Source organism: Pleurodeles waltl, chromosome 3_1, assembly GCF_031143425.1.
Source record: "Pleurodeles waltl isolate 20211129_DDA chromosome 3_1, aPleWal1.hap1.20221129, whole genome shotgun sequence".
Lineage (NCBI taxonomy): Eukaryota > Metazoa > Chordata > Amphibia > Caudata > Salamandridae > Pleurodeles > Pleurodeles waltl.
The window spans coordinates 945,218,357-945,230,456 of record NC_090440.1 but is presented as its reverse complement, the minus strand read 5'-3'; positions in this window follow the sequence as shown (position 1 = coordinate 945,230,456).

Sequence of the window (12,100 nt, the reverse complement as noted above, 5' to 3'; positions counted from 1 at the left end):
AAACCTCAAAATTTGGCTAAAAATACACATGTTACTCACATTTCTGTGGCAGAAAGTTCTGGAATCTGAGAGGAGCCACAAATTTCCTTCCACTCAGCGTTCCCCCACGTCTCCCGATAAAAATGATACCTCACTTGTGTGGGTAGGCCTAGCGCCCGCGACAGGATATGCCCCAAAACACAACGTGGACACATCACAGAAAACAGAGCTGTTTTTAGCAAAGTGACTACCTGGAGATTTTGGCCTCTAGCTCAGCCGCCACATAGGGAAACCTACCAAACCTGTACATTTCTGAAAACTAGAGACCTAGGGGAATCCAAGGAGGAGTGACTTGTGTGGGTCGGACCAGGTTCTGTTACCCAGAATCCTTTGCAAACCTCAAAATTTGGCTAAAAAAACACATGTCCCTCACATTTCTGTGGCAGAAAGTTCTGGAATCTGAGAGGAGCTACAAATTTCCTTCCACCCAGCGTTCCCCCAAGTCTCCCGATAAAAATGATACCTCACTTGCGTGGGTAGGCCTAGCGCCGGCGACAGGAAACACCCCAAAGCGCAACGTGGACACATCCTAAATTTTGGAAAAAAACAGAGGTGTTTTTTGCGAAGTGCCTACCTGTAGATTTTGGCCTCTAGCTCAGCCGGCACCTAGGGAAACCTACCAATCCTGTGCATTTCTGAAAACTAGAGACCTAGGGGAATCCAAGGAGGGGTGACTTGCGGGGCTCGGACCAGGTTCTGTTACCCAGAATCCTTTGCAAACCTCAAAATTTGGCTAAAAATACACATGTTACTCACATTTCTGTGGCAGAAAGTTCTGGAATCTGAGAGGAGCCACAAATTTCCTTCCACCCAGCGTTCCCCCACGTCTCCCGATAAAAATGATACCTCACTTGTGTGGGTAGGCCTAGCGCCCGCAACAGGATATGCCCCAAAACACAACGTGGACATATCACAGAAAACAGAGCTGTTTTTAGCAAAGTGACTACCTGTAGATTTTGGCCTCTAGCTCAGCTGCCACCTAGGGAAACCTACCAAACCTGTGCATTTCTGAAAACTAGAGACCTAGGGGAATCCAAGGAGGGGTGACTTGCGGGGCTCGGACCAGGTTCTGTTACCCAGAATCCTTTGCAAATCTCAAAATTTGGCTAAAAAAACACATGTTCCTCACATTTCTGTGGCAGAAAGTTCTGGAATCTGAGAGGAGCCACAAATTTCCTTCCACCCAGCGTTCCCCCACGTCTCCCGATAAAAATGATACATCACTTGTGTGGGTAGGCCTAGCGCCCGCGACAGGATATGCCCCAAAACACAACGTGGACATATCACAGAAAACGGAGCTGTTTTTAGCAAAGTGACTACCTGTAGATTTTGGCCTCTAGCTCAGCCGGCACCTAGGGAAACCTACCAAACCTGTGCATTTCTGAAAACTAGAGACCTAGGGGAATCCAAGGAGGGGTGACTTGTGTGGCTCGGACCAGGTTCTGTTACCCAGAATCCTTTGCAAACCTCAAAATTTGGCTAAAAAAACACATGTTCCTCACATTTCTGTGGCAGAAAGTTCTGGAATCTGAGAGGAGCCACAAATTTCCTTCCACCCAGCGTTCCCCCACGTCTCCCGATAAAAATGATACCTCACTTGTGTGGGTAGGCCTAGCGCCCGCGACAGGATATGCCCCAAAACACAACGTGGACATATCACAGAAAACAGAGCTGTTTTTAGCAAAGTGACTACCTGTAGATTTTGGCCTCTAGCTCAGCCGCCACCTAGGGAAACCTACCAAACCTGTGCATTTCTGAAAACTAGAGACCTAGGGGAATCCAAGGAGGGGTGACTTGCGGGGCTCGGACCAGGTTCTGTTACCCAGAATCCTTTGCAAATCTCAAAATTTGGCTAAAAAAACACATGTTCCTCACATTTCTGTGGCAGAAAGTTCTGGAATCTGAGAGGAGCCACAAATTTCCTTCCACCCAGCGTTCCCCCACGTCTCCCGATAAAAATGATACCTCACTTGTGTGGGTAGGCCTAGCGCCCGCGACAGGATATGCCCCAAAACACAACGTGGACATATCACAGAAAACAGAGCTGTTTTTAGCAAAGTGACTACCTGTAGATTTTGGCCTCTAGCTCAGCCGCCACTTAGGGAAACCTACCAAACCTGTGCATTTCTGAAAACTAGAGACCTAGGGGAATCCAAGGAGGGGTGACTTGCGGGGCTCGGACCAGGTTCTGTTACCCAGAATCCTTTGCAAATCTCAAAATTTGGCTAAAAAAACACATGTTCCTCACATTTCTGTGGCAGAAAGTTCTGGAATCTGAGAGGAGCCACAAATTTCCTTCCACCCAGCGTTCCCCCACGTCTCCCGATAAAAATGATACCTCACTTGTGTGGGTAGGCCTAGCGCCCGCGACAGGATATGCCCCAAAACACAACGTGGACATATCACAGAAAACAGAGCTGTTTTTAGCAAAGTGACTACCTGTAGATTTTGGCCTCTAGCTCAGCCGCCACCTAGGGAAACCTACCAAACCTGTGCATTTCTGAAAACTAGAGACCTATGGGAATCCAAGGAGGGGTGACTTGCGGGGCTCGGACCAGGTTCTGTTACCCAGAATCCTTTGCAAACCTCAAAATTTGGCTAAAAAAACACATGTTCCTCACATTTCTGTGGCAGAAAGTTCTGGAATCTGAGAGGAGCCACAAATTTCCTTCCACCCAGCGTTCCCCCACGTCTCCCGATAAAAATGATACCTCACTTGTGTGGGTAGGCCTAGCGCCCGCAACAGGATATGCCCCAAAACACAACGTGGACATATCACAGAAAACAGAGCTGTTTTTAGCAAAGTGACTACCTGTAGATTTTGGCCTCTAGCTCAGCTGCCACCTAGGGAAACCTACCAAACCTGTGCATTTCTGAAAACTAGAGACCTAGGGGAATCCAAGGAGGGGTGACTTGCGGGGCTCGGACCAGGTTCTGTTACCCAGAATCCTTTGCAAATCTCAAAATTTGGCTAAAAAAACACATGTTCCTCACATTTCTGTGGCAGAAAGTTCTGGAATCTGAGAGGAGCTACAAATTTCCTTCCACCCAGCGTTCCCCCAAGTCTCCCGATAAAAATGATACCTCACTTGCGTGGGTAGGCCTAGCGCCGGCGACAGGAAACACCCCAAAGCGCAACGTGGACACATCCTAAATTTTGGAAAAAAACAGAGGTGTTTTTTGCGAAGTGCCTACCTGTAGATTTTGGCCTCTAGCTCAGCCGGCACCTAGGGAAACCTACCAATCCTGTGCATTTCTGAAAACTAGAGACCTAGGGGAATCCAAGGAGGGGTGACTTGCGGGGCTCGGACCAGGTTCTGTTACCCAGAATCCTTTGCAAACCTCAAAATTTGGCTAAAAATACACATGTTACTCACATTTCTGTGGCAGAAAGTTCTGGAATCTGAGAGGAGCCACAAATTTCCTTCCACCCAGCGTTCCCCCACGTCTCCCGATAAAAATGATACCTCACTTGTGTGGGTAGGCCTAGCGCCCGCAACAGGATATGCCCCAAAACACAACGTGGACATATCACAGAAAACAGAGCTGTTTTTAGCAAAGTGACTACCTGTAGATTTTGGCCTCTAGCTCAGCCGCCACCTAGGCAAACCTACCAAACCTGTGCATTTCTGAAAACTAGAGACCTATGGGAATCCAAGGAGGGGTGACTTGCGGGGCTCGGACCAGGTTCTGTTACCCAGAATCCTTTGCAAACCTCAAAATTTGGCTAAAAATACACATGTTCCTCACATTTCTGTGGCAGAAAGTTCTGGAATCTGAGAGGAGCCACAAATTTCCTTCCACCCAGCGTTCCCCCACGTCTCCCGATAAAAATGATACCTCACTTGTGTGGGTAGGCCTAGCGCCCGCAACAGGATATGCCCCAAAACACAACGTGGACATATCACAGAAAACAGAGCTGTTTTTAGCAAAGTGACTACCTGTAGATTTTGGCCTCTAGCTCAGCTGCCACCTAGGGAAACCTACCAAACCTGTGCATTTCTGAAAACTAGAGACCTAGGGGAATCCAAGGAGGGGTGACTTGCGGGGCTCGGACCAGGTTCTGTTACCCAGAATCCTTTGCAAATCTCAAAATTTGGCTAAAAAAACACATGTTCCTCACATTTCTGTGGCAGAAAGTTCTGGAATCTGAGAGGAGCCACAAATTTCCTTCCACCCAGCGTTCCCCCACGTCTCCCGATAAAAATGATACCTCACTTGTGTGGGTAGGCCTAGCGCCCGCGACAGGATATGCCCCAAAACACAACGTGGACATATCACAGAAAACAGAGCTGTTTTTAGCAAAGTGACTACCTGTAGATTTTGGCCTCTAGCTCAGCCGGCACCTAGGGAAACCTACCAAACCTGTGCATTTCTGAAAACTAGAGACCTAGGGGAATCCAAGGAGGGGTGACTTGTGTGGCTCGGACCAGGTTCTGTTACCCAGAATCCTTTGCAAACCTCAAAATTTGGCTAAAAAAACACATGTTCCTCACATTTCTGTGGCAGAAAGTTCTGGAATCTGAGAGGAGCCACAAATTTCCTTCCACTCAGCGTTCCCCCACGTCTCCCGATAAAAATGATACCTCACTTGTGTGGGTAGGCCTAGCGCCCGCGACAGGATATGCCCCAAAACACAACGTGGACACATCACAGAAAACAGAGCTGTTTTTAGCAAAGTGACTACCTGGAGATTTTGGCCTCTAGCTCAGCCGCCACATAGGGAAACCTACCAAACCTGTACATTTCTGAAAACTAGAGACCTAGGGGAATCCAAGGAGGAGTGACTTGTGTGGGTCGGACCAGGTTCTGTTACCCAGAATCCTTTGCAAACCTCAAAATTTGGCTAAAAAAACACATGTCCCTCACATTTCTGTGGCAGAAAGTTCTGGAATCTGAGAGGAGCTACAAATTTCCTTCCACCCAGCGTTCCCCCAAGTCTCCCGATAAAAATGATACCTCACTTGCGTGGGTAGGCCTAGCGCCGGCGACAGGAAACACCCCAAAGCGCAACGTGGACACATCCTAAATTTTGGAAAAAAACAGAGGTGTTTTTTGCGAAGTGCCTACCTGTAGATTTTGGCCTCTAGCTCAGCCGGCACCTAGGGAAACCTACCAATCCTGTGCATTTCTGAAAACTAGAGACCTAGGGGAATCCAAGGAGGGGTGACTTGCGGGGCTCGGACCAGGTTCTGTTACCCAGAATCCTTTGCAAACCTCAAAATGTGGCTAAAAATACACATGTTACTCACATTTCTGTGGCAGAAAGTTCTGGAATCTGAGAGGAGCCACAAATTTCCTTCCACCCAGCGTTCCCCCACGTCTCCCGATAAAAATGATACCTCACTTGTGTGGGTAGGCCTAGCGCCCGCAACAGGATATGCCCCAAAACACAACGTGGACATATCACAGAAAACAGAGCTGTTTTTAGCAAAGTGACTACCTGTAGATTTTGGCCTCTAGCTCAGCTGCCACCTAGGGAAACCTACCAAACCTGTGCATTTCTGAAAACTAGAGACCTAGGGGAATCCAAGGAGGGGTGACTTGCGGGGCTCGGACCAGGTTCTGTTACCCAGAATCCTTTGCAAATCTCAAAATTTGGCTAAAAAAACACATGTTCCTCACATTTCTGTGGCAGAAAGTTCTGGAATCTGAGAGGAGCCACAAATTTCCTTCCACCCAGCGTTCCCCCACGTCTCCCGATAAAAATGATACATCACTTGTGTGGGTAGGCCTAGCGCCCGCGACAGGATATGCCCCAAAACACAACGTGGACATATCACAGAAAACGGAGCTGTTTTTAGCAAAGTGACTACCTGTAGATTTTGGCCTCTAGCTCAGCCGGCACCTAGGGAAACCTACCAAACCTGTGCATTTCTGAAAACTAGAGACCTAGGGGAATCCAAGGAGGGGTGACTTGTGTGGCTCGGACCAGGTTCTGTTACCCAGAATCCTTTGCAAACCTCAAAATTTGGCTAAAAAAACACATGTTCCTCACATTTCTGTGGCAGAAAGTTCTGGAATCTGAGAGGAGCCACAAATTTCCTTCCACCCAGCGTTCCCCCACGTCTCCCGATAAAAATGATACCTCACTTGTGTGGGTAGGCCTAGCGCCCGCGACAGGATATGCCCCAAAACACAACGTGGACACATCACAGAAAACAGAGCTGTTTTTAGCAAAGTGACTACCTGGAGATTTTGGCCTCTAGCTCAGCCGCCACATAGGGAAACCTACCAAACCTGTACATTTCTGAAAACTAGAGACCTAGGGGAATCCAAGGAGAAGTGACTTGTGTGGGTCGGACCAGGTTCTGTTACCCAGAATCCTTTGCAAACCTCAAAATTTGGCTAAAAAAACACATGTCCCTCACATTTCTGTGGCAGAAAGTTCTGGAACCTGAGAGGAGCTACAAATTTCCTTCCACCCAGCGTTCCCCCAAGTCTCCCGATAAAAATGATACCTCACTTGCGTGGGTAGGCCTAGCGCCGGCGACAGGAAACACCCCAAAGCGCAACGTGGACACATCCTAAATTTTGGAAAAAAACAGAGGTGTTTTTTGCGAAGTGCCTACCTGTAGATTTTGGCCTCTAGCTCAGCCGGCACCTAGGGAAACCTACCAATCCTGTGCATTTCTGAAAACTAGAGACCTAGGGGAATCCAAGGAGGGGTGACTTGCGGGGCTCGGACCAGGTTCTGTTACCCAGAATCCTTTGCAAACCTCAAAATTTGGCTAAAAATACACATGTTACTCACATTTCTGTGGCAGAAAGTTCTGGAATCTGAGAGGAGCCACAAATTTCCTTCTACCCAGCGTTCCCCCAAGTCTCCCGATAAAAATGATACCTCACTTGCGTGGGTAGGCCTAGCGCCGGCGACAGGAAACACCCCAAAGCGCAACGTGGACACATCCTAAATTTTGGAAAAAAACAGAGGTGTTTTTTGCGAAGTGCCTACCTGTAGATTTTGGCCTCTAGCTCAGCCGGCACCTAGGGAAACCTACCAAACCTGTGCATTTCTGAAAACTAGAGACCTAGGGGAATCCAAGGAGGGGTGACTTGCAGGGCTCGGACCAGGTTGTGTTACCCAGAATCCTTTGCAAACCTCAAAATTTGGCTAAAAAAACACATGTCCCTCACATTTCTGTGGCAGAAAGTTCTGGAATCTGAGAGGAGCTACAAATTTCCTTCCACCCAGCGTTCCCCCAAGTCTCCAGATAAAAATGATACCTCACTTGCGTGGGTAGGCCTAGCGCCGGCGACAGGAAACACCCCAAAGCGCAACGTGGACACATCCTAAATTTTGGAAAAAAACAGAGGTGTTTTTTGCGAAGTGCCTACCTGTAGATTTTGGCCTCTAGCTCAGCCGGCACCTAGGGAAACCTACCAAACCTGTGCATTTCTGAAAACTAGAGACCTAGGGGAATCCAAGGAGGGGTGACTTGCGGGGCTCGGACCAGGTTCTGTTACCCAGAATCCTTTGCAAACCTCAAAATTTGGCTAAAAATACACATGTTACTCACATTTCTGTGGCAGAAAGTTCTGGAATCTGAGAGGAGCCACAAATTTCCTTCTACCCAGCGTTCCCCCAAGTCTCCCGATAAAAATGATACCTCACTTGTGTGGGTAGGACTAGCGCCCACGAAAGGAAAGGGCCCAAAACACAACGTGGACACATCACATTTTTTTATAAAAAGCAGTGCCTACCTGTGGATTTTGGCCTGTAGCTCAGCCGACACCTGAGGAAACCTAGCAAACCAGTGCATTTTTGAAAACTAGAAACCCAGGGGAATCCAAGATGGGGTGACTTGCGGGGCTCTGACCAGGTTATGTTACCCAGAATCCTTTGCAAACATCAAAATTTGGCCCAAAAAACACTTTTTCCTCTCATTTCGGTGACAGAAAGTTCTGGAATCTGAGAGGAGCCACAAATTTCCTTCCACCCAGCGTTCCCCTAAGTCTCTCGATAAAAATGGTACATCACTTCTGTGGGTAGGCCTAGCGCCCACAAAAGGAAATGGCCCAAAACACAACGTGGACACAACATATTTTTTCACAGAAAACAGAGGTGTTTTTTGCAAGGTGCCTACCTGTGGTGTTTGGGCTGTAGCTCAGCCGGCCCCAGGGGGGGCGGGGCAGAAATGCGCTAAAATAAATTTGCCCCCCCAACCCCCACCCTCCCCCGCCGGGAGCGACCCTTGCCTACGGGGTCGCTCCCCCTGCGTGACATTGGCACCAAAAAACAAATCCCCGGTGCCTAGTGGTTTCTGCCCCCTTGGGGGCAGAAATGGCCTAAATATAATTTGTCCCCCAGGGGAGCGACTTTTGCCTGATGGGTCGCTCCCCATCTCTAAAAAAAAAAAAACAAAGAAAAAAAAGAAAAATTCCCCCGGTGCCTAGTGGTTTCTGCCCCCTTGGGGGCAGATTGACCTAAAATTGGCCAATCTGCCCCCAGGGGGGCAGAAATGGTCTAAATACAATTTGCCCCCCCAGGGGAGCGACCCTTGCCTGATGGGTCGCTCCCCATCTCTAAAAAAAGAAACAACAAAAAAAAAAACACAAAAAAAAAAATGCCCTGGCGCCTAGAGTGTTCTGCCCCCCCCCCGGGGGCAGTTCGGCCTAATAATAGGCCGATCTGTCCCCCGTGGGGGCAGAAATGGCCTAAAATAAATTTGCCGCCCAACCCTCACCCCCCCCCCCCCGGGAGCGACCCTTGCCTACGGGGTCACTCCCCCTGCGTGACATTGGCGCCAAAAAACAAATCCCCGGTGCCTAGTGGTTTCTGCCCCCTTGGGGGCAGATTGACCTAAAATCGGCCAATCTGCCCCCAGGGGGGCAGAAATGGTCTAAATACAATTTGCCCCCCAGGGGAGCGACCCTTGCCTGATGGGTCGCTCCCCATCTCTAAAAAAAAAAAAAAAAGAACAAAAAAAAAAAACACAAAAAAAAAATTTGCCCTGGCGCCTAGAGGTTTCTTCCCCCCCTGGGGGAGATCGGCCTAATAATAGGCCGATCTGCCCCCAGGGGGGGCAGAAAAGGCCTTCCCAAAAAATTGCCCCCCCTGGGAGCGACCCTTGCCAAAGGGGTCGCTTTGTTGCGTGACATTCGCGCGCAAAAACAAACTCCCTGGTGTCTAATGGTTTCTGCCCCCCTTGGGGGCAGATTGGCCTTATCAAAATAGGCCAATCTGCCCCCAAGGGGGGCAGAAATGGCCTAAATATATATTGCCCCGTAGGGGAGCGACCCTTGCCTAAGGGATCGCTCCCCACCTAAAAAAAAAGAATTCATCACAAAAAAAAAAAAAAAAAAAAAAGGTCCCTGGTGCCTAGAGGTTTCTGCCCCCCCTGGGGGCAGATCGGCCTAATAATAGGCCAATCTGCCCCCAGGGGGGCAGAAAAGGCCTTCCTAAAAAAATGCCCCCCTGGGAGCGACCCTTGCCCAAGGGGTCGCTCCCTTTTGCCAATTTCAAGAAAAAAAAAAAAATCCCTGGTGTCTAGTGGGGTTTCAAAAGCCGGATTGCAAGCAATCCGGCTTTTGAAACCTGTGAGAGACTTCAAAGGGAAGGAAATACATTTCCTTCCCTTTGAAGCCTCTCGGGGCCTCCCCCATGGGATTGAAAAAGAAATGCAAAAGCATTTCTTTTTCAATCGCGCTGGAAGCTCTGCTTCCAGCGCGATGGGGGAGACCCTGTGACTAATCAGCGCGCGCTCGCGCGCTGACGTCACAGGGGGGGTTGGGGGGGTCGGGGTGGGAGGGGAAGGGCTTCCCCTTCCATCCCTGACTTGGGGGGGTGGGGGGGAACCCCACAGAGGGAGCGAGAGCGCTCCCTCTGGGCTCTGTGCACAGGACGTAATGGTTACGTCCTGGGCACAGCAGCACTGTGCCTCAGGACGTAACCATTACGTCCTGGGCACAGAAGGGGTTAAAGGATTTAAAGTGTACTCATTCCAATTACAGGGCCTCGAAAGAGTCCTGTATTGTTATTTTTTGTCACTACCTCCCCGAGTCGGGAGTGGGTAATTTGCGCGCCTGCTGCCTTCCTTGGATGTGGTAGCCGTTTCTCAGGCTCCCTCTCCGGAATCGAACCCTGATTCCCCGTTACCCATGGTCACCATGGTAGGCACAGAAAGTACCATCGAAAGTTGATAGGGCAGACATCCGAATGTATCGTCGCCGTCACGGGGACGTGCAATCGGCCTGAGGTTATCTAGAGTCACCAAAGCGGCCGGGCGAGCCCGGATTGGTCTTGGTCTGATAAATGCACGCATCCCGGGAGGTCAGCGCTCGTCGGCATGTATTAGCTCTAGAATTACCACAGTTATCCAAGTAACAGATGGAGCGATCAAAGGAACCATAACTGATTTAATGAGCCATTCGCAGTTTCACTGTACCGGCCGTGTGTACTTACACGTGCATGGCTTAATCTTTGAGACAAGCATATGCTACTGGCAGGATCAACCAGGTAGCCGCACCTGCTGAGGGGAGTAGCCGCGTGCCCGTCTCGGACCGCCCTGGACAGGGCGGTCGCACGGGAACCGGCGGGCACCGGCCACCTCCGCGGGGTGGAGGCGGCCGGGCCGAGGCGCAGCCTGAGCGGGGGACGCAGGGGGTGCCTGCCGGCCGGGACCGGCGGGGACGCCCCACGGAACAGTCGTTCCGAGCTGCTGGGGAAAATGCGCTGGGTGGAGGAGGAGGCGGGCGACGGCACTCGGGTGCCCGGACCGCCGTGGGGGGCGGCTTCCCGGGACCTGGCGCCACCCGACCCCTCTCCACTCTGGTCGGACCGCTGGGAGGGCGCAAGCTGCCGGGCTGCTTGGCCTTCGCTCTGCCGGGAAGGGCCTTCCGAGAAACGGCGGGCCCGCGAGTCGGACGGTCCCTGGCGGGGTTGGAAGCTCTTTGCTTGAAACAACAGCCGAGGCTGGCCAAGCAGTCCATCCCCAAACGGACCAAGTGTGCCCAATCAATCGGTGTACGGTGCTGGCTGGACCCGGGGCGGCAGTCTGCTCTCTGGGCAGCCAGGTCCGGAGGAGAGACCCGTCTGACGAGGGTGCGAGGAGGCGGCCGCGCCACCCGGGCCCTGGGCGCCCGGTCGAGAACCACTGGACCACCGGACCACGAGGGGGTCCGGCGTACCCTGTCCCTAGTAATCCGGAGGAAGATTTGGGCCCTTCCTGGGAGTTGGTGCGCACCGAGTGACGGAGGGGACCGTCGGCGAGAACGCACACGACCTCCTGGAGCCCTGGCTGGGCAGGAGGGAGCAAATGAGCCCTCATCGGGACTTCCGGGACAGCCCGGCCATCTGGACGCGCCATAGCAGATCAGCGCGGAGGGCGACCAGATGCCCCGGGTTCTCGGTGAGGCCAGATGGCCGGGCTCGGAGGGCGGCCATCTGGACGCACTCTGCCTTAGCTCGCGGAGCCCGCGGGGTCCCCGTGGGCCCGGTCCGGGGCCCGTCGGGGCAGGGCAGGCTGGGAGGGCCCGCCCGACCCGGGGCCCATCGGAGCAGGGCAGGCTGGAGGAGGGGAGGGCCCGACCCGGGGCCCCTGACCCCCGGGACGGCCTGGGAAGCCTCCCCGGACACCCGGGAGGGGGCCCATCGGGGCAGGGCCCGACCCGGGGCCCCGGACACCTGGGCCGGGGCCCATCGGGGCAGGGCCCGACCCGGGGCCCCTGACCCCCGGGACGGCCTGGGAAGCCTCCCCGGACACCCGGGACGGGGCCCATCGGGGCAGGACCCAACCCGGGGCCCCGGACACCTGGGCCGGGGCCCTTCGGGGCAGGGCCCGACCCGGGGCCCCTGACCCCCGGGACGGCCTGGGAAGCCTCCCCGGACACCCGGGAGGGGGCCCATCGGGGCAGGGCCCGACCCGGGGCCCCTGACCCCCGGGAGGGCCGGGGAAGCATCCCCCGGACACCCGGGCCGGGGCCCCTGCCCCCAGGGACGGCCAGGGAGGACTCCCCGGGCCCGCCGGAAACACCCGGGCCGGGGCCCTTTGGGGAAGGGCAGCCTGGAGGATGGGAGGGCCCGACCCGGGGCCCCTGACCCCCGGGACGGCCTGGGAAG